Source organism: Dendrobates tinctorius, unplaced genomic scaffold (assembly GCF_039654945.1).
Source record: "Dendrobates tinctorius isolate UK_male_01 unplaced genomic scaffold, ASM3965494v1 ptg000165l, whole genome shotgun sequence".
NCBI lineage: Eukaryota > Metazoa > Chordata > Amphibia > Anura > Dendrobatidae > Dendrobates > Dendrobates tinctorius.
In genome coordinates, this window is record NW_027361832.1 from 27,415,568 (window position 1) to 27,435,825 (window position 20,258).

At 42.9% G+C, this 20,258-nt stretch overlaps 3 long non-coding RNA genes across 3 annotated transcripts; 2 read left to right on the forward strand and 1 right to left on the reverse strand.

Moving 5' to 3' along the window:
* Positions 1–1,389: 1,389 nt before the first annotated feature.
* On the reverse strand, positions 1,390–4,573 carry LOC141053071 (uncharacterized). Its single transcript, XR_012220957.1, has 3 exons — positions 3,926–4,573; positions 3,673–3,738; positions 1,390–1,482 (listed from the first exon to the last, which is right to left on the reverse strand). It is a non-coding gene; the product is annotated as an uncharacterized lncRNA (long non-coding RNA).
* Positions 4,574–6,769: 2,196 nt separating this feature from the next.
* LOC141053072 (uncharacterized) lies at positions 6,770–9,493 on the forward strand. The gene is made up of 3 exons (XR_012220958.1): positions 6,770–6,957; positions 7,145–7,210; positions 9,401–9,493. It is a non-coding gene; the product is annotated as an uncharacterized lncRNA (long non-coding RNA).
* Positions 9,494–10,887: 1,394 nt separating this feature from the next.
* LOC141053074 (uncharacterized) lies at positions 10,888–13,938 on the forward strand. Its single transcript, XR_012220959.1, has 3 exons — positions 10,888–11,402; positions 11,590–11,655; positions 13,846–13,938. It is a non-coding gene; the product is annotated as an uncharacterized lncRNA (long non-coding RNA).
* Positions 13,939–20,258: the final 6,320 nt, after the last annotated feature.

Sequence of the window (20,258 nt, forward strand, 5' to 3'; positions counted from 1 at the left end):
TAACCAGGAAATGTGCCTAGAGAATAGCCCAAAACAAGAAGTAACCAAAAGAAGCAGATCACTAGGTCGTGGAGAGATCAAAACAAGCATAAAACATAAAGCATTAGAGAAAATACAGGAGTTTTATATCCCTTAAATTGATTATGCACATGTGTGAGAAAAATTCAATCACCAAAAAATGAAAGGCATCTTCTTTATGCAAAAATATCACAAATTTTATTCAAGAAGATACTAACAAATACATGACAGTGGTGCATCACACATATAACAGAGAATGAATAATAAAAGACCAGTGAACAATAATGAAACCATGGTGCAACAATGCAGGTACAGAAAAGTTAGGCTATGTGCACACGTTGAAAAACATGAGCGAAGCTCCAAAAAAACGATAGAAGGTCCACACATAATATCATAAAATATGAATTTATTAATATACTTCATTACATAACAACAAGTAAATAATAAGGACAGATAGGGATACAGGGCCGTGTAGTGTCACAACCATACCAAATGGGCACAGCAGCAAAGGGGCTGGAAAATGGAAAGCCGAGCAAGGGTGATAAGCTAATGGTATCTCAGTATATACAAATCACCAAGGCCCTCAATTAAATATCATTGGCAAATATGGCACACATTCCCATAATAGTGCAAATGTACCATGAATGGCACCACAACTATAATAAAAATCCAATTTCAATATACCTGGGGGCAACTCCCAGCGGCTTCCAGAGTCCAAGCACCCACCCCGACGCGCGTTTCGGATGGTTAATCCTTCATCAGGGGGTATAGTTAATGGAATACACATGCCAGTTTAAATATCGGAGAAACCGGAAGTAGCGGCGCCGTCTGACCGGAAGTGACGCGTCCGCGTTCGCAACAGCCGCGGTCACGAGCGGCGTCGGCGTCAAGTCGCAGGGGAGCACCATGGCAACCACTGAGGCTGTAAGACGCCGAAAGCCGCGCGGGAGCAGGGGAGCCGAACGCGCACGCGCCACATCAGCGGCGCAGCCTGTGAAATTCATAGGGAGATGCTGAGAAATGGTAACGCTGTGAAGGATAAAGGCTGTAGGTCGATAATAATAGCAAAAGGGAATTACATAAGTATATATATGAAAGTATATGGTGTCAAAATACAATACACAATATAATGTCCAATGAACAGTGACATCAAGAAAAAACCACTTCACATACATTTCAATGAACTGAATAGTAAATGTATAATATATACAATTATACATAATTCAAAATTGCATATTTAAAATTAAACAAAATTGGATCAAAAACAATGTAAATCCAATATTGATGAAAAGGAAAAAGGAAAGGGAGGGGGAGGGGAAAGGGGAAGGGGGGGGGGGAAGGGGGGGGAGAGGGGAAGGGGAAGAGGAAGGAGGAAACACAAGGAAACACACAATCAGCATCTCAACCGGGTGGTAGGATCATCAGGCAACCGACATGGAGTAAATAACATCAAAATGTGCAAAACTAGAAAAAAGGGATAAGAAAAAAGAAATTAGTAAAACATTAAAAACATATAATAAAAACACACCACTGGTAATGGAAGCGGCACAAATATGCAGCAAACCAGGCAGTCACAGAAAGGGAGCAAAGCTGAGACTCTCATTCAGCCCATTGGGATGGACAGTATTGAGCCTCCAAATCCAATGTGTCTCCATTTGGGCCAGGCGTCGTGAGACTCTACCTCCACGTATGCCCACCTCCAAAGTATCAATACCCTTAATCCTCAAACCACTAGCATCACAATGATGATGCAATTTAAAGTGACGGGGTAGAGTCTTCAGGGTAGAGGCGTCCTCGTGCTCCACAGCAGCCTGAATACCTAGTACATGCTCCCTGATACGAACCTTAAGCTGTCTGGTGGTCAAACCTATATATATCAGGGAGCATGGACAGGTAGCAAAATAAATCACGTTCTTAGTAGTGCAAGTTATAAATTTATGTATATCAAATTCACGTGATCCAGAAGAATCAGTAAATACAGAACTACGTTCAACGTTAACACAGGCTACACAGTGGCCACAAGGAACGCAACCCCGTCTAGGAGTTAAATGGCTAAAAAAATGAGGCGGAGGAGTAGGGGCATAGTGGCTATGTACCAGCCGATCACGAAGATTTCTGGCACGACGATAGGCAATAAGTGGACGATCAGGCAGAATTTTAGATAACACAGGGTCAGCCATTAAAATAGGCCAAGATCTCGAGAGGGCCTTATGTAGTCCATCAAACTGACTATAAAAGTTAGTTACAAACCTAATTGGTTGCAAAGCATTGTCCTGTTCAAAATGTCTATACAAAAGTGAATTTCTGGAGTTGTATTTGGCCTTATGGTAAGCTTTTTTGATTAACCGATGACTATAGCCACGTTCGCTCAAACGTTTTTTAAGTTCCAGTGACTGCAACTCGAAGTCATCATCTGTAGAGCATATGCGCCTCAGACGGAGGAACTGGCCAGTTGCTACTGCTCGTATCATATGGGCAGGATGCGATGAATCCGCATGAAGTAACATGTTAGTCGAGGTAGGTTTTCTATAAATGTCCGTCTGGACCCTTCCCGAAGAATCTCGTCTCAAATTGACGTCCAAAAATTCAATATGATCCGGATCCGATTTAACAGTGAGATATATATTCAGGTCATTGCTATTAAGCTTCAAAATAAATTGTGCAAGGGAAGCCGGTGTATCCTGCCAGATCAAGAGCACATCATCGATGTAGCGCGTCCACAGGAGGACACGCTCCATCGACATCTCATGATCTGACAGGAAGAGGTCCCTCTCCCACAGCCCCAGGAACAGATTAGCATAGGCCGGTGCATAGGCCGCGCCCATGGCTGTCCCCTGGAGCTGCAGGAAGAAGGACCCCTTAAAAGTGAAAAAATTATGAGTCAATGTAAATTCAAGCAACTCGAGTATGAGAGCCCTCATACCCCTGCTGAATTTAGACATTTCCAGAAAATAACTGGTAGCATGTAATCCATCCCTATGTCTTATATTAGTGTACAGTGACTCTACATCAGCCGTGACAAATAGAGTCCCCGCATCAAGTGATAGACCGTCCATCCTACGAAGTAACTGATTAGTATCCTTCAAATATGAAGGGAGGTCCTCAACCAATGGCTGTAACATTGAGTCAATCCATCGATTAACACACTCAAGATAGTTACCCCCACCGGATACAATGGGGCGACCGGGAGGGTTGGTGGAATCCTTGTGAAGTTTAGGAAGTAAATAAAATGTTGGTATCGTTGGCTCAACAACAATTAATGCAGCTGCCAACTCTTTAGTGATGATGTTGTTATCCCTAGCCCTAATAATAATCTCCCTGAGTTGGACCTCAAAGGCGGACAAGGGGTTAAAAGTAAGTTTTTTATATAGCAGATAGAGTTGTTTAACTGCCTATAGGCCTCTTTTTCATACATAGTCGTTGGCCATACTACTATATTTCCCCCCTTGTCCGCCGGTTTAATGACCACATCAGGGAGACTTTGTAGATGTTTAAGGCATTGACGTTCATCACTAGTCAAATTGTCATGCATGATATTCTTATTGAGCCGTAACACCTCCTGGGAAACTACCTTAACAAATAAATCAATGTTACTACAAGTAGAAAGTGGAGGAAATTTTCTAGACCGTGGCCGAATGGATAAAGGTATCTTACCTCCCTCCACCAAATTATGTTCGCAGGATAGATCCTCAAGAATCCTTAGAGCTACTTGCTCCTCATCTGTAGGGAACAATTGGTAAGAATTGTCATCAAAATAAAAACGCTTAAATAGCAATGACCGCGCAAAAAGATGCAAGTCTTTAATCACTGTGAAAGTATCCAGACCAGTGGCAGGAGAGAAGGAGAGACCTCGTGACAATAAAGACATATCAGTAGTGGATAATTCGTGGCTGCTTAAATTGATTACCTTATTGTCATCAATAGTAGCAGCATCAACAGAACTTTTATTATGTCGTTTGTACGGATGGTATCCATAGTTTCTCTTTTTCTTATTGCCTGCCCTAGTATTCATGGACGATATCGAAGCCTCAGATTGTGTACTTAATGAAGAAACCGAGGTAACTGATGTAGCTCGATGTAATGAGTTGATACCCCTCTCAGACTTCTTGCGCCATTGATATACTTTTTTGAGAAGGAAATCCTTATTATCTCTACTAATTTTGGAGGATTGTGATTCCTGAATCCTTCTGACAGTCTCATCAAGAACTTTTTCCAATCGTAGTTCAAATTTATTTAATGTATCAGGAGGGCAACCAGTCTTTAACTCAGCCTGTGCTGCATCAATGGTTTTATCCAACTCCCCTATCGACTTCGAGTTCAGGTCAATCAATAGCTGCATGAGAGTCAATGAACAATTAGTACAAGCTTCTTCCCAGTTAGTCCTGAAATCTTCGTCATCAATTGGAAAAGCAGGAATCACACGAATCCTAAGCCCTCTAGGTATAATTTTTCGGGTCACATATTTTTCTAAAAAGGCCCGGTTCCACCAAATTTTAGTGTGTTTAGTCAATAAGGCCTGAATTGACTCACACAAAGCCTCCCATCTATGACTACCTGGCTGCTGCACAACAGCCCCACCATCCCCAAACACTTGATCAACCTGTCCAAGCCAGGATTGATCCCTGGCTCTGAAATCCATGTTGTCACGAGCGACACCTGTGCATAACACAGAAAAAACATAAATTAATAGCATGCTAATGACAAATTGTCATCCCATCAAACATAGTGAAGCAATATACAGGGAAGACAAATAGGGATAATACGACCTATCGCATACTGAGACGAAGAAAAACATGAGCGAAGCTCCAAAAAAACGATAGAAGGTCCACACATAATATCATAAAATATGAATTTATTAATATACTTCATTACATAACAACAAGTAAATAATAAGGACAGATAGGGATACAGGGCCGTGTAGTGTCACAACCATACCAAATGGGCACAGCAGCAAAGGGGCTGGAAAATTCACTTTTGTATAGACATTTTGAACAGGACAATGCTTTGCAACCAATTAGGTTTGTAACTAACTTTTATAGTCAGTTTGATGGACTACATAAGGCCCTCTCGAGATCTTGGCCTATTTTAATGGCTGACCCTGTGTTATCTAAAATTCTGCCTGATCGTCCACTTATTGCCTATCGTCGTGCCAGAAATCTTCGTGATCGGCTGGTACATAGCCACTATGCCCCTACTCCTCCGCCTCATTTTTTTAGCCATTTAACTCCTAGACGGGGTTGCGTTCCTTGTGGCCACTGTGTAGCCTGTGTTAACGTTGAACGTAGTTCTGTATTTACTGATTCTTCTGGATCACATGAATTTGATATACGTAAATTTATAACTTGCACTACTAAGAACGTGATTTATTTTGCTACCTGTCCATGCTCCCTGATATATATAGGTTTGACCACCAGACAGCTTAAGGTTCGTATCAGGGAGCATGTACTAGGTATTCAGGCTGCTGTGGAGCACGAGGACGCCTCTACCCTGAAGACTCTACCCCGTCACTTTAAATTGCATCATCATTGTGATGCTAGTGGTTTGAGGATTAAGGGTATTGATACTTTGGAGGTGGGCATACGTGGAGGTAGAGTCTCACGACGCCTGGCCCAAATGGAGACACATTGGATTTGGAGGCTCAATACTGTCCATCCCAATGGGCTGAATGAGAGTCTCAGCTTTGCTCCCTTTCTGTGACTGCCTGGTTTGCTGCATATTTGTGCCGCTTCCATTACCAGTGGTGTGTTTTTATTATATGTTTTTAATGTTTTACTAATTTCTTTTTTCTTATCCCTTTTTTCTAGTTTTGCACATTTTGATGTTATTTACTCCATGTCGGTTGCCTGATGATCCTACCACCCGGTTGAGATGCTGATTGTGTGTTTCCTTGTGTTTCCTCCTTCCTCTTCCCCTTCCCCTCTCCCCCCCCCCTTCCCCCCCCCCTTCCCCTTTCCCCTCCCCCTCCCTTTCCTTTTTCCTTTTCATCAATATTGGATTTACATTGTTTTTGATCCAATTTTGTTTAATTTTAAATATGCAATTTTGAATTATGTATAATTGTATATATTATACATTTACTATTCAGTTCATTGAAATGTATGTGAAGTGGTTTTTTCTTGATGTCACTGTTCATTGGACATTATATTGTGTATTGTATTTTGACACCATATACTTTCATATATATACTTATGTAATTCCCTTTTGCTATTATTATCGACCTACAGCCTTTATCCTTCACAGCGTTACCATTTCTCAGCATCTCCCTATGAATTTCACAGGCTGCGCCGCTGATGTGGCGCGTGCGCGTTCGGCTCCCCTGCTCCCGCGCGGCTTTCGGCGTCTTACAGCCTCAGTGGTTGCCATGGTGCTCCCCTGCGACTTGACGCCGACGCCGCTCGTGACCGTGGCTGTTGCGAACGCGGACGCGTCACTTCCGGTCAGACGGCGCCGCTACTTCCGGTTTCTCCGATATTTAAACTGGCATGTGTATTCCATTAACTATACCCCCTGATGAAGGATTAACCATCCGAAACGCGCGTCGGGGTGGGTGCTTGGACTCTGGAAGCCGCTGGGAGTTGCCCCCAGGTATATTGAAATTGGATTTTTATTATAGTTGTGGTGCCATTCATGGTACATTTGCACTATTATGGGAATGTGTGCCATATTTGCCAATTATATTTAATTGAGGGCCTTGGTGATTTGTATATACTGAGATACCATTAGCTTATCACCCTTGCTCGGCTTTCTGAGAGGGGTATCAACTCATTACATCGAGCTACATCAGTTACCTCGGTTTCTTCATTAAGTACACAATCTGAGGCTTCGATATCGTCCATGAATACTAGGGCAGGCAATAAGAAAAAGAGAAACTATGGATACCATCCGTACAAACGACATAATAAAAGTTCTGTTGATGCTGCTACTATTGATGACAATAAGGTAATCAATTTAAGCAGCCACGAATTATCCACTACTGATATGTCTTTATTGTCACGAGGTCTCTCCTTCTCTCCTGCCACTGGTCTGGATACTTTCACAGTGATTAAAGACTTGCATCTTTTTGCGCGGTCATTGCTATTTAAGCGTTTTTATTTTGATGACAATTCTTACCAATTGTTCCCTACAGATGAGGAGCAAGTAGCTCTAAGGATTCTTGAGGATCTATCCTGCGAACATAATTTGGTGGAGGGAGGTAAGATACCTTTATCTATTCGGCCACGGTCTAGAAAATTTCCTCCACTTTCTACTTGTAGTAACATTGATTTATTTGTTAAGGTAGTTTCCCAGGAGGTGTTACGGCTCAATAAGAATATCATGCATGACAATTTGACTAGTGATGAACATCAATGCCTTAAACATCTACAAAGTCTCCCTGATGTGGTCATTAAACCGGCGGACAAGGGGGGAAATATAGTAGTATGGCCAACGACTATGTATGAAAAAGAGGCCTATAGGCAGTTAAACAACTCTATCTGCTATATAAAAAACTTACTTTTAACCCCTTGTCCGCCTTTGAGGTCCAACTCAGGGAGATTATTATTAGGGCTAGGGATAACAACATCATCACTAAAGAGTTGGCAGCTGCATTAATTGTTGTTGAGCCAACGATACCAACATTTTATTTACTTCCTAAACTTCACAAGGATTCCACCAACCCTCCCGGTCGCCCCATTGTATCCGGTGGGGGTAACTATCTTGAGTGTGTTAATCGATGGATTGACTCAATGTTACAGCCATTGGTTGAGGACCTCCCTTCATATTTGAAGGATACTAATCAGTTACTTCGTAGGATGGACGGTCTATCACTTGATGCGGGGACTCTATTTGTCACGGCTGATGTAGAGTCACTGTACACTAATATAAGACATAGGGATGGATTACATGCTACCAGTTATTTTCTGGAAATGTCTAAATTCAGCAGGGGTATGAGGGCTCTCATACTCGAGTTGCTTGAATTTACATTGACTCATAATTTTTTCACTTTTAAGGGGTCCTTCTTCCTGCAGCTCCAGGGGACAGCCATGGGCGCGGCCTATGCACCGGCCTATGCTAATGTGTTCCTGGGGCTGTGGGAGAGGGACCTCTTCCTGTCAGATCATGAGATGTCGATGGAGCGTGTCCTCCTGTGGACGCGCTACATCGATGATGTGCTCTTGATCTGGCAGGATACACCGGCTTCCCTTGCACAATTTATTTTGAAGCTTAATAGCAATGACCTGAATATATATCTCACTGTTAAATCGGATCCGGATCATATTGAATTTTTGGACGTCAATTTGAGACGAGATTCTTCGGGAAGGGTCCAGACGGACATTTATAGAAAACCTACCTCGACTAACATGTTACTTCATGCGGATTCATCGCATCCTGCCCATATGATACGAGCAGTAGCAACTGGCCAGTTCCTCCGTCTGAGGCGCATATGCTCTACAGATGATGACTTCGAGTTGCAGTCACTGGAACTTAAAAAACGCTTGAGCGAACGTGGCTATAGTCATCGGTTAATCAAAAAAGCTTACCATAAGGCCAAATACAACTCCAGAAATTCACTTTTGTATAGACATTTTGAACAGGACAATGCTTTGCAACCAATTAGGTTTGTAACTAACTTTTATAGTCAGTTTGATGGACTACATAAGGCCCTCTCGAGATCTTGGCCTATTTTAATGGCTGACCCTGTGTTATCTAAAATTCTGCCTGATCGTCCACTTATTGCCTATCGTCGTGCCAGAAATCTTCGTGATCGGCTGGTACATAGCCACTATGCCCCTACTCCTTCGCCTCATTTTTTTAGCCATTTAACTCCTAGACGGGGTTGCGTTCCTTGTGGCCACTGTGTAGCCTGTGTTAACGTTGAACGTAGTTCTGTATTTACTGATTCTTCTGGATCACGTGAATTTGATATACGTAAATTTATAACTTGCACTACTAAGAACGTGATTTATTTTGCTACCTGTCCATGCTCCCTGATATATATAGGTTTGACCACCAGACAGCTTAAGGTTCGTATCAGGGAGCATGTACTAGGTATTCAGGCTGCTGTGGAGCACGAGGACGCCTCTACCCTGAAGACTCTACCCCGTCACTTTAAATTGCATCATCATTGTGATGCTAGTGGTTTGAGGATTAAGGGTATTGATACTTTGGAGGTGGGCATACGTGGAGGTAGAGTCTCACGACGCCTGGCCCAAATGGAGACACATTGGATTTGGAGGCTCAATACTGTCCATCCCAATGGGCTGAATGAGAGTCTCAGCTTTGCTCCCTTTCTGTGACTGCCTGGTTTGCTGCATATTTGTGCCGCTTCCATTACCAGTGGTGTGTTTTTATTATATGTTTTTAATGTTTTACTAATTTCTTTTTTCTTATCCCTTTTTTCTAGTTTTGCACATTTTGATGTTATTTACTCCATGTCGGTTGCCTGATGATCCTACCACCCGGTTGAGATGCTGATTGTGTGTTTCCTTGTGTTTCCTCCTTCCTCTTCCCCTTCCCCTCTCCCCCCCCCTTCCCCCCCCCTTCCCCTTTCCCCTCCCCCTCCCTTTCCTTTTTCCTTTTCATCAATATTGGATTTACATTGTTTTTGATCCAATTTTGTTTAATTTTAAATATGCAATTTTGAATTATGTATAATTGTATATATTATACATTTACTATTCAGTTCATTGAAATGTATGTGAAGTGGTTTTTTCTTGATGTCACTGTTCATTGGACATTATATTGTGTATTGTATTTTGACACCATATACTTTCATATATATACTTATGTAATTCCCTTTTGCTATTATTATCGACCTACAGCCTTTATCCTTCACAGCGTTACCATTTCTCAGCATCTCCCTATGAATTTCACAGGCTGCGCCGCTGATGTGGCGCGTGCGCGTTCGGCTCCCCTGCTCCCGCGCGGCTTTCGGCGTCTTACAGCCTCAGTGGTTGCCATGGTGCTATCCTGCGACTTGACGCCGACGCCGCTCGTGACCGCGGCTGTTGCGAACGCGGACGCGTCACTTCCGGTCAGACGGCGCCGCTACTTCCGGTTTCTCCGATATTTAAACTGGCATGTGTATTCCATTAACTATACCCCCTGATGAAGGATTAACCATCCGAAACGCGCGTCGGGGTGGGTGCTTGGACTCTGGAAGCCGCTGGGAGTTGCCCCCAGGTATATTGAAATTGGATTTTTATTATAGTTGTGGTGCCATTCATGGTACATTTGCACTATTATGGGAATGTGTGCCATATTTGCCAATTATATTTAATTGAGGGCCTTGGTGATTTGTATATACTGAGATACCATTAGCTTATCACCCTTGCTCGGCTTTCCATTTTCCAGCCCCTTTGCTGCTGTGCCCATTTGGTATGGTTGTGACACTACACGGCCCTGTATCCCTATCTGTCCTTATTATTTACTTGTTGTTATGTAATGAAGTATATTAATAAATTCATATTTTATGATATTATGTGTGGACCTTCTATCGTTTTTTTGGAGCTTCGCTCATGTTTTTCTTCATCTCAGTATGCGATAGGTCGTATTATCCCTATTTGTCTTCCCTGTATATTGCTTCACTATGTTTGATGGGATGACAATTTGTCATTAGCATGCTATTAATTTATGTTTTTTCTGTGTTATGCACAGGTGTCGCTCGTGACAACATGGATTTCAGAGCCAGGGATCAATCCTGGCTTGGACAGGTTGATCAAGTGTTTGGGGATGGTGGGGCTGTTGTGCAGCAGCCAGGTAGTCATAGATGGGAGGCTTTGTGTGAGTCAATTCAGGCCTTATTGACTAAACGCACTAAAATTTGGTGGAACCGGGCCTTTTTAGAAAAATATGTGACCCGAAAAATTATACCTAGAGGGCTTAGGATTCGTGTGATTCCTGCTTTTCCAATTGATGACGAAGATTTCAGGACTAACTGGGAAGAAGCTTGTACTAATTGTTCATTGACTCTCATGCAGCTATTGATTGACCTGAACTCGAAGTCGATAGGGGAGTTGGATAAAACCATTGATGCAGCACAGGCTGAGTTAAAGACTGGTTGCCCTCCTGATACATTAAATAAATTTGAACTACGATTGGAAAAAGTTCTTGATGAGACTGTCAGAAGGATTCAGGAATCACAATCCTCCAAAATTAGTAGAGATAATAAGGATTTCCTTCTCAAAAAAGTATATCAATGGCGCAAGAAGTCTGAGAGGGGTATCAACTCATTACATCGAGCTACATCAGTTACCTCGGTTTCTTCATTAAGTACACAATCTGAGGCTTCGATATCGTCCATGAATACTAGGGCAGGCAATAAGAAAAAGAGAAACTATGGATACCATCCGTACAAACGACATAATAAAAGTTCTGTTGATGCTGCTACTATTGATGACAATAAGGTAATCAATTTAAGCAGCCACGAATTATCCACTACTGATATGTCTTTATTGTCACGAGGTCTCTCCTTCTCTCCTGCCACTGGTCTGGATACTTTCACAGTGATTAAAGACTTGCATCTTTTTGCGCGGTCATTGCTATTTAAGCGTTTTTATTTTGATGACAATTCTTACCAATTGTTCCCTACAGATGAGGAGCAAGTAGCTCTAAGGATTCTTGAGGATCTATCCTGCGAACATAATTTGGTGGAGGGAGGTAAGATACCTTTATCCATTCGGCCACGGTCTAGAAAATTTCCTCCACTTTCTACTTGTAGTAACATTGATTTATTTGTTAAGGTAGTTTCCCAGGAGGTGTTACGGCTCAATAAGAATATCATGCATGACAATTTGACTAGTGATGAACGTCAATGCCTTAAACATCTACAAAGTCTCCCTGATGTGGTCATTAAACCGGCGGACAAGGGGGGAAATATAGTAGTATGGCCAACGACTATGTATGAAAAAGAGGCCTATAGGCAGTTAAACAACTCTATCTGCTATATAAAAAAATTACTTTTAACCCCTTGTCCGCCTTTGAGGTCCAACTCAGGGAGATTATTATTAGGGCTAGGGATAACAACATCATCACTAAAGAGTTGGCAGCTGCATTAATTGTTGTTGAGCCAACGATACCAACATTTTATTTACTTCCTAAACTTCACAAGGATTCCACCAACCCTCCCGGTCGCCCCATTGTATCCGGTGGGGGTAACTATCTTGAGTGTGTTAATCGATGGATTGACTCAATGTTACAGCCATTGGTTGAGGACCTCCCTTCATATTTGAAGGATACTAATCAGTTACTTCGTAGGATGGACGGTCTATCACTTGATGCGGGGACTCTATTTGTCACGGCTGATGTAGAGTCACTGTACACTAATATAAGACATAGGGATGGATTACATGCTACCAGTTATTTTCTGGAAATGTCTAAATTCAGCAGGGGTATGAGGGCTCTCATACTCGAGTTGCTTGAATTTACATTGACTCATAATTTTTTCACTTTTAAGGGGTCCTTCTTCCTGCAGCTCCAGGGGACAGCCATGGGCGCGGCCTATGCACCGGCCTATGCTAATCTGTTCCTGGGGCTGTGGGAGAGGGACCTCTTCCTGTCAGATCATGAGATGTCGATGGAGCGTGTCCTCCTGTGGACGCGCTACATCGATGATGTGCTCTTGATCTGGCAGGATACACCGGCTTCCCTTGCACAATTTATTTTGAAGCTTAATAGCAATGACCTGAATATATATCTCACTGTTAAATCGGATCCGGATCATATTGAATTTTTGGACGTCAATTTGAGACGAGATTCTTCGGGAAGGGTCCAGACGGACATTTATAGAAAACCTACCTCGACTAACATGTTACTTCATGCGGATTCATCGCATCCTGCCCATATGATACGAGCAGTAGCAACTGGCCAGTTCCTCCGTCTGAGGCGCATATGCTCTACAGATGATGACTTCGAGTTGCAGTCACTGGAACTTAAAAAACGTTTGAGCGAACGTGGCTATAGTCATCGGTTAATCAAAAAAGCTTACCATAAGGCCAAATACAACTCCAGAAATTCACTTTTGTATAGACATTTTGAACAGGACAATGCTTTGCAACCAATTAGGTTTGTAACTAACTTTTATAGTCAGTTTGATGGACTACATAAGGCCCTCTCGAGATCTTGGCCTATTTTAATGGCTGACCCTGTGTTATCTAAAATTCTGCCTGATCGTCCACTTATTGCCTATCGTCGTGCCAGAAATCTTCGTGATCGGCTGGTACATAGCCACTATGCCCCTACTCCTCCGCCTCATTTTTTTAGCCATTTAACTCCTAGACGGGGTTGCGTTCCTTGTGGCCACTGTGTAGCCTGTGTTAACGTTGAACGTAGTTCTGTATTTACTGATTCTTCTGGATCACGTGAATTTGATATACGTAAATTTATAACTTGCACTACTAAGAACGTGATTTATTTTGCTACCTGTCCATGCTCCCTGATATATATAGGTTTGACCACCAGACAGCTTAAGGTTCGTATCAGGGAGCATGTACTAGGTATTCAGGCTGCTGTGGAGCACGAGGACGCCTCTACCCTGAAGACTCTACCCCGTCACTTTAAATTGCATCATCATTGTGATGCTAGTGGTTTGAGGATTAAGGGTATTGATACTTTGGAGGTGGGCATACGTGGAGGTAGAGTCTCACGACGCCTGGCCCAAATGGAGACACATTGGATTTGGAGGCTCAATACTGTCCATCCCAATGGGCTGAATGAGAGTCTCAGCTTTGCTCCCTTTCTGTGACTGCCTGGTTTGCTGCATATTTGTGCCGCTTCCATTACCAGTGGTGTGTTTTTATTATATGTTTTTAATGTTTTACTAATTTCTTTTTTCTTATCCCTTTTTTCTAGTTTTGCACATTTTGATGTTATTTACTCCATGTCGGTTGCCTGATGATCCTACCACCCGGTTGAGATGCTGATTGTGTGTTTCCTTGTGTTTCCTCCTTCCTCTTCCCCTTCCCCTCTCCCCCCCCTTCCCCCCCCTTCCCCTTTCCCCTCCCCCTCCCTTTCCTTTTTCCTTTTCATCAATATTGGATTTACATTGTTTTTGATCCAATTTTGTTTAATTTTAAATATGCAATTTTGAATTATGTATAATTGTATATATTATACATTTACTATTCAGTTCATTGAAATGTATGTGAAGTGGTTTTTTCTTGATGTCACTGTTCATTGGACATTATATTGTGTATTGTATTTTGACACCATATACTTTCATATATATACTTATGTAATTCCCTTTTGCTATTATTATCGACCTACAGCCTTTATCCTTCACAGCGTTACCATTTCTCAGCATCTCCCTATGAATTTCACAGGCTGCGCCGCTGATGTGGCGCGTGCGCGTTCGGCTCCACTGCTCCCGCGCGGCTTTCGGCGTCTTACAGCCTCAGTGGTTGCCATGGTGCTCCCCTGCGACTTGACGCCAACGCCGCTCGTGACCGCGGCTGTTGCGAACGCGGACGCGTCACTTCCGGTCAGACGGCGCCGCTACTTCCGGTTTCTCCGATATTTAAACTGGCATGTGTATTCCATTAACTATACCCCCTGATGAAGGATTAACCATCCGAAACGCGCGTCGGGGTGGGTGCTTGGACTCTGGAAGCCGCTGGGAGTTGCCCCCAGGTATATTGAAATTGGATTTTTATTATAGTTGTGGTGCCATTCATGGTACATTTGCACTATTATGGGAATGTGTGCCATATTTGCCAATTATATTTAATTGAGGGCCTTGGTGATTTGTATATACTGAGATACCATTAGCTTATCACCCTTGCTCGGCTTTCCATTTTCCAGCCCCTTTGCTGCTGTGCCCATTTGGTATGGTTGTGACACTACACGGCCCTGTATCCCTATCTGTCCTTATTATTTACTTGTTGTTATGTAATGAAGTATATTAATAAATTCATATTTTATGATATTATGTGTGGACCTTCTATCGTTTTTTTGGAGCTTCGCTCATGTTTTTCTTCGTCTCAGTATGCGATAGGTCGTATTATCCCTATTTGTCTTCCCTGTATATTGCTTCACTATGTTTGATGGGATGACAATTTGTCATTAGCATGCTATTAATTTATGTGCACACGTTGCGGATTCTGCTGCGTTTCCGCTGTGGTTTTGGCCCTGCAGAAATGCAGCAGTTCCGCTGACATGGTACAGTACAATGAAACCCTATGGGGTTTCAAAAATGCTGTGCTCATGCTGCGGTTTTTTCCGTGCGGTTTTGCTGCGGTTTACAAAACCGCAGCATGTTAATTGTTTGTGCGGTTTCCGCAGCGGTTTCACACCTTTAACAAAGTAGAGGTGTGAAACCGCAGGGCAAAACCGCAGACCAAACCGCAGGAAAACCGCAGGTCACTTTAGGAAAACCGCAGGTCACTTTACCTGCGGTTTTACCTGCGTTTCCGCGCGGAAAAATCCGCAGCGGAATCCGCAACGTGTGCACATAGCCTTAAGGGCAGTGATCAAACAACCTACCCAGGACACAACAGCTATTGGGTTAACAGCTGACCCCGTTATAAGGCGGTCAGTTAAAACATGATGAGTATAATAGGACAGAGCATCTTACCCATGTGTACAAAAAGTGCCTGCAAGTCACGCCAAGGGGCCTGGGTAGGTTGATCGGCAGTAAATGGTAGCTATTTTGACCTTATATGTTTTAGTATACTGGCCGATCTGGGATTAACCTATATTTATGGGAGATTCTTTCTCCCTATTACCCTGCCTTTTTACTGTTTAATGAGCATTTGGGACATCTAGTAATATTTTGGACATCACTGCCCTTAGCATTAACTTTTCTGTACCTACATTGTTGCACCATGGTTTCATTATTGTTCACTGGTCTTTTACTATTCATTCTCTATTATACCGTATGTGTGATGCACCATTGTCGTGTATTTGTTAGTGTCTTCTTGAATAAAATTTGTGATATTTTTGCATAAAGAAGATACCTTTCATTTTTTTTGATGATTGAATTTTTCTCACACATGTGCATAATCAATTTAAGGGATATAAAACTCCTATTTTTTCTCTAATGCTTTACAATTTGTGCAGCGTATCTCACTGCTTCTTTAAGCATGCTATACTTTTCCATTTTTAGTCCTTGGTATGCCTTCACATACATAAAACATGCCTGCAACCTAGAGTAGAAATAGGCTGTTGCAGAATAGGTAGGTCACAAAGTGGCTAAGTTGTATACAACCTGTTGGTTAACATGCAGGGGAAACCCAGTTACTGCATGGTAAAGGGAGGAGGATGAACCCCACAGGTATTGCCACAAAGTGTGGCTTCCTCAGGGGAAATAATATTATATTCTGCACTTACCCTACTGTACTGCGCTGTGCGGTAGGTAAAGCAATGGTTTGTGGGCATGACCAGGCTATGCCAGATGAGTATTGGGAGTTGGCTTCCATTTTGATACAGATGATAAACTGTCTCGATGTACAAGCTATTACTAGTTGGACCATTTTAGAAATGTACGTCTGGGATATTTTTGCCATTGTGTAGTACAGAAGGTAACAGGTAGTGCAGGTATTTCACCTACAGGGCACTTTATAACATGTATATCACAAGATCTGACTACCTAAGGCCAGGTTCATACTGCGCTAATGCAGTCTGTTCAACGCATAGCACAGATGAAGGACACTCGGATGCTGCAGCCCGCATCCGAGGGTCCGTCACAGAATGACGGCACATCGCTAGTGCAGGCCGATTATGGCACGCGTTAGCAATGCGCTCGGTAATGGGAGTGAATGGCAGCGTTAACAGATTGCGTTACATCGTGGTACATCGGTGTAATACAACCCGTTAAACGGACTGCATTAACGCAGTATGAACCCAGCCTGAGCCCTACTGGGGCGTTTTAGGTGGACGTTAAGGCATAGGAATGCATTTGAGATGGCTCCACCAGTAGGTCTCTGTCTCTTCTCTCACAAAATTACAAGTGAGAGGACAAGTGAAGCCATGAGAGAGCATAATTAAGTCTTTGTCATCTCACTTGCTTCCTTGGCAGAGCACAGGTCTACAGATGTGTATACCGCCATCTGGATGACTGAATGCGGATCTATATAGAGAGATAGATGAGTTGACGGTGTGTTTTGACCATAAGGATGTTACTGGAATTGTAAAATACAATGGTTACAGCCCCTGGGATATGTCATGCTCTGCTGTAGGGAACTTCTTTTAATACACATCCTTTCAATTGCTATCCAAGACTACTAGAGGAGAACCTCTGCTCGCCACTTGTAATTCTGTATCCATACATGATGTATGGATGAGAGACCGGAGAGAATTCCCATCAGCTTTCAGGAACGACCTTCCAGGCAGAAAAGAATTTCTTATGTCATTTTCTCAGTTACTAGAATCTACTCATTATGGGTAAACCCATCCTCTTGTCTGCAGCCGACGTGTGAGTCAGTGACGAGTTATAAGAATCGTGCATCACGTACAGCACCGGCATGTGATGGATCACACGTAGCAGGAGCCTCCACAACGGCATGTCGTGAGATCATTCCTGAGAGTGTGGATGTTCGAAATAGCAGCTCCTTACATTAAAGATAATGGCAGAGAAGTGCCAGCACCTAGCTTGTATGGATTTGACAAATGAAACATCCACTACTTTAAGGATTATAGTGGGAATATAAGTATCAGTGGTTCAAATAATATGACTGTTCATCCAATCAGATGGAACAAAAATCATGATCTTGCAAATGAGTAAAGTAATGAACCTCATGTTATATGAGCAAATGGAATGATATGAGCAGCATAACAGTGCAGAATGGATAGTTACATCCTGTAAAATAATACTTTATAATGCTATAAACCACAAATATATCATAATAAGGAACCAGAGATCCAGAATTTGCTTATCATGCTTGCTGTGTCCAAGATGGAAATATTTTTTTAAAGGCATGGTTTCCTTATAGATAACCACTTTCTTATTAAAGCTGCCACCTCTCTTTGTTGGCTCATCACTTGTGGAGTGCATAAAAGGAGGCAGGCTGTCAGGCTCAGTGTTGAGTGCCCCACAGGGCCTTAGGTTACTCGGTACCGGACCGGTCAGGTTCTTTAAAGGGGATGTCACGGTGGCAGTGACCCGATCCGTGGCCCTGGGCGTCCAGTTATAAGATGGATGTTTAATGAAAGATGATGGATGATAATGGGGGAAGATGATAGGATATGGTAGGGAAAATGGAATTGTGATGCCACCCGTGGTATTCAGCAAGGGAAGCCGACGCTGCAATGCAGATCCACTGGGATGGTGTTAGGGCAGCAGAGATGGTGAAGCTCTCCACGGGTAGAGCTGTGTCCCAGGGCAGGTAAGGTGGTATCAGTTGACCTGGTGACACATCGGGGTGCAGTTTCACAGCTTTTACTCACGATTCTTGTGCACACGGTGACCCGCTTAGCACTGTGTCCTCCGGGGAAGGGGTCCAGCAAACTCCCAGCTAGATTGGGAACACTTTTTCAGGACTCCCCTTTATGTTCACCTTTTAGGCCATCTCTCTGCACTGATCTATACTTTCTCTCCTGCCCTGCACCTTCTCAAGCAGTATCCCCGAGTCGGCAGCCGCGGACCCTGTCGGGTGACGTTCTCAAAGTCCCCTTGCTCCTATCTGGCTGCCTTTTTGGGGAATAATTGTGGTTGCGGCTGAGGCACTTGAAGTTACCTCAGCCTCCGGCTTGCTATCTGAGCCTCGTTTGTAATTCTCCACTAGATTTAGGGGCCGGCACCCCCACTGTGGCCTGGTCCTTCCACATCTAGATGCGGGCCCCACGGGTGGCTTTCCGCAATACCCGTGCCCCAAGGACCCCTTCTATTCTCCTAGGAGCTTCCTTCTTTCTGGATGTGTCTCTACGACCCTTAATCTCCCCTCGTCAGTCCTGCCCTTCCTCTGTCCCATCACCAACCGACTCTTTCTAGAATAATCTTCCTTTTACCTCAGCCTTAATTCTGCCCATCAACTGTCACTGATTGAATACCCTCTCTCACACCACTTCTTAAGCTCCCTTTTCTACCTTTTCCCACTAACTCCCAAACACCCTTTCCTAGCCAGCCTGACATGAGGCCATCCTCATGAAGGGTACACCCAGATGCCCTGACTGAACTAGCGTGTGTTGGGTGCAAGTGTTGGAGTCCTGGGTAGTGCTCCCTCCTTACCTGAGGGTGGGATACCACACCTCTGGATGAGGTGCAGTACCTCTGTGACGACTGGACCCGCAGGGGTGCCACAAGTGCACTAGCTAAGCCAGTCTCCTCTCCTTATAAAAAAGAAGGGGTATCGACTTGCTAGAGTGAGACTGCCAGCCCCCTATGAGCATTACTCTAGTTATGAAGGGAAGCTCTATCTCTGTGTCAGAACGATTCTGGAAGTGCTGCAGGACTGGTTGTGAAATTGGGACACTATTGCTGATACCATTATAAAAGTATATTATTACATGTTAACAAAATTTTGTCTGGCTGGGCAACCCCATTAAAAAGTACCTGTCTACAGGGTAAAGGTGGCCAGATTTTACTCTAATTTTATTCCCACTGCTCTCCTCAGTATTTTGCTTTTGATTTCTTTAAAAAAAATTCTTCACATGGTTCAGAGATAAGGGCCTTTTTATGTAGTGTTAATTTTTAGGGTGTTTACCAAGGGATGAGTGCTCACAGGATCCTCTGGGGCGTGTCTTTAGGCTGCTCTGCATAATTACCATGTGAGCCACACCCTCTTAGTAAAGACCATAAAAATGAGCTCTAAATGAAAGACCCATATTTCTGGAATTAATTCTGAATTAAAAAAAAAAAAAAAAAAGCATCTTACTCAGGGGTGCAGCAGCAATTAAAGAAGAGCAAAATCTAATAACTTTTGATCTGGTGACAAGTCCCCTTTAAGCTTAGATATTGAGTTGAACTTTGCTATAGCTTGAAAAAAGTCAAATGAGCTTTAACATTTGTAATAAGTAAATATATATACATAGCATATTATATATTTATATACATGGTCTTCCTTGCACCATTAAACATCATCATCATTTATATATTACTTATTGATTTGCTGATGGGAAGTATTGAATATTGTATCGCTGGTGATTTGAAAATGCTTGGCTTACTCTATTCTTTAAATATAATAAACTTTCTGTCTTACGTTTCTAAAGGATCAAGGTTGAAGTAGGACATCATTAAGTAGTGCTCAAAAATCAATGAAGGCAAAGATGGCATCTATACTACTCAAATGATGGCAGAACATGTTTGTGTTGGAAAATTTCAGCTTTCAGCA